At 35.9% G+C, this 2,755-nt stretch overlaps 1 non-coding gene across 1 annotated transcript; it reads right to left on the minus strand.

Moving 5' to 3' along the window:
- Nucleotides 1–2,446: 2,446 nt before the first annotated feature.
- Trnae-cuc (transfer RNA glutamic acid (anticodon CUC)) lies at nt 2,447–2,518 on the minus strand. The gene has a single exon. It is a non-coding gene; the product is annotated as a tRNA-Glu (tRNA).
- Nucleotides 2,519–2,755: the final 237 nt, after the last annotated feature.

Here is a 2,755-nt window from a genome sequence, read left to right on the forward strand (position 1 = left end):
CTCACGCGTGATCTGTCAAAAAGAGGCTTTTGAAAAAATTACCTCAACTTGGATCATCTTTACTTGGATTACGACGCAGTGCTCTTAAATATTTTTTTATTTTAATTTCAAATTACTCAGTAGTTAAAAACATTGATTTATCCCCCCCCTTTTCACATACATATATATATAGATAATATAATTTTTTTGGCTTTAAATGTCATATTTAGTATTAGACTTAAAATTCTTACCGAATGACTTAGAACGGTTAAAAATCATGCCCATATTTCATATTGGTAGGCCTCCACAAAACAATCATTGCAGAAATCAGTTTATTTACTAAAACTTTGTTTTTTAAAATGGTAATATGTTTATAAAATGTATTTTCGTAACTAAAAACCAAAATGGCAACTCTATAGGCAATTGCTTTGTACGCACCTACCCAGAGCCACTTGAACGACGACGTTCAGAAACTAATTAAAGTTACTTACTCCGCATGATTTAACTAATCTGCGTTCAAAGTTATCTGCCGAGTGAGTGCAACTGCCAGTCCCAGCGACCGGAGTCGCCCATACTGCCACATATACACAAGTATATAGACATGCAACAGTTGGTATTGATTGTTTGAAAGCATGACTTGAAATAGCGGCCATAATATTCTCATTTGGCATTGTGATTTATTCCATTAATCATTGACAAATATTTCAGAAAATATACATACTATATAATCGTACGTTTGTATGTGTGTGCATATGCATAGCCGTTTAAGTATAATGAGTAAATACCAAGTACGTCCGTTGCCTTCATGCCTTCACTATTTGTGGCTCAAAAAGGACGCGTGCCATGGGTCAAGTAGAACTGCCGTAATGCTTTTGTTCAAATATAATACGAAATATTTACATATTTCATAGAGTAAGTCTAGACTTTATTGTTTTTTATTAAAAGATACGTTCTGATGGCAATGTTTGCACTGAGGGGTGAATTGGGGTAAAAATCGAAGATAAATTGCATCGAAAGTGCAAGTTGTTTATATAAGAAATACGCAATTTGAAAGGGTATCCAGAGAATGTTATTGTCAGGATTAAAAAAAAATAAGTGCATCTTTCTGGATGAATCCAAGCTGAAGAGATTCGACCTTCGGTTCCAACAAGACGGCGCTACATGCCATATAGCAAACGAGTATTAAACAATTTTATTTAAGGAACTTGTTGGCGTGGCTTCCACGATCATGTGCTGAACTTTTTTTTGTGGGGTTATGTGAAGTCGCTTGTCACGCAGGTAAGCTCGAGACGATTGACGCCTTGGAAGATAATATTCGGCGCGTTACTATTGACATACGCCCCCAATATCTGCAAAAAGTGGTCGGTAGTTCGGATTAATAAACTGTTTTTATTTTAGCCTGAATGTCATAAAATAAAATATAATTATCTCAATATTATCCCCCAAGAAGTTAACTTATCGATTACCTATTCTTCTTTATTGGCCTAGACACTGATTATGCGGTTATAGCCGAGTTTACAACAACGCGCCAGTCGTTCTTCCTTTTCGCTGTTTGACGTTAATTAGAGATTCCAAGAGTATCCAGGTACTTCTGCACCTAGCATTTCCAACTGAGTGGAGGTCTTCGTCTTCCTCTGCTTCCCGGGCGGGTATTGCGTAGAAAGCTGGAGTGGAGCTGAAATATTTTCATCCATTCGGACGTCTTGACGTAGCCAGCGCAGCCGCAGTCTCTGAATTCGCTGAACTATGTCAATGTCGTCGTATATCTCGTACAGCTCATCGTTCTATCGACTGCGGTATTCGCCGTTGTCAATACGTAAAAGACCATAAGGCGTTCTGCGGAACCTTTCTTTCGAAAACTCATATCGTCGATTCATCAGATGTCGTCATCGTCTATGCCTCTGCAGCATACAGCAGGACAGGGATGATGAGTGACTTGTAAATTTTCAACTTTTTCGTCGAGAGATGTCTTTACTTTCTCAATTGCTACACAGTCCGAGACAGCAGCTGTTGGAAAGAGTTATTCTGAGTTGCGTTGGATTTCAAAGCTGACGTCGTTGTTGGTGTTAATCCTTGTTCCAGGATAGACGAAATGAAAATCGAAAATCGATTACTTAGACCCACCCAAAAATTGAAACATGAAATTTTTAGTAAGTTTCGAACAAATATCCAATGTTATGTATGTACATATGTATGTGGTCGATTTATGGATTTTAAAATTCAATAAAATAGTTCTCGTAACCAAAAGTGAAAGTTTCACACTACAACAAAAAAACTTCAAATTTTGCACTGTAACTTTGCAGAGATTGCATGAAAATGCTTAAAAAAATAAATCAGAGAAATTATTTCTTTTTTGTAATAAAAGTGACATAAGCTTTTATTTGTTGATAAATATACTTCGAACAAAATAATAACAAAATTTGGAATGAAAAAATGTATTATTTTAAATAAAACATAAAAAAAAGTTTTCCCATACCGGGAATCGAACCCGGGCCTTCCGGGTGAGAGCCGGATATCCTAACCACTAGACAATATGGGATACTTAATAAAATCACACAATGTGCTATATCAAGCACATTCAGAGAGTATTAAAATACATGTTAGGTATATACATATGTACATATGTATGTATTAGTATATTATAGAGTATGTGTAATTTTTGTGTTGCAAATAAATGATATTTTATTTTTATTTCTTTTATTTACAGCAAAATGTCAGAAGGCGGCGGCAACAAAGCGTAACCAGCGAGCAGACACTTGTTTTACATGTGAGCATA

The sequence above is a fragment of the Bactrocera neohumeralis genome, chromosome 6, assembly GCF_024586455.1.
Source record: "Bactrocera neohumeralis isolate Rockhampton chromosome 6, APGP_CSIRO_Bneo_wtdbg2-racon-allhic-juicebox.fasta_v2, whole genome shotgun sequence".
NCBI classification, from domain to species: Eukaryota; Metazoa; Arthropoda; class Insecta; order Diptera; family Tephritidae; genus Bactrocera; species Bactrocera neohumeralis.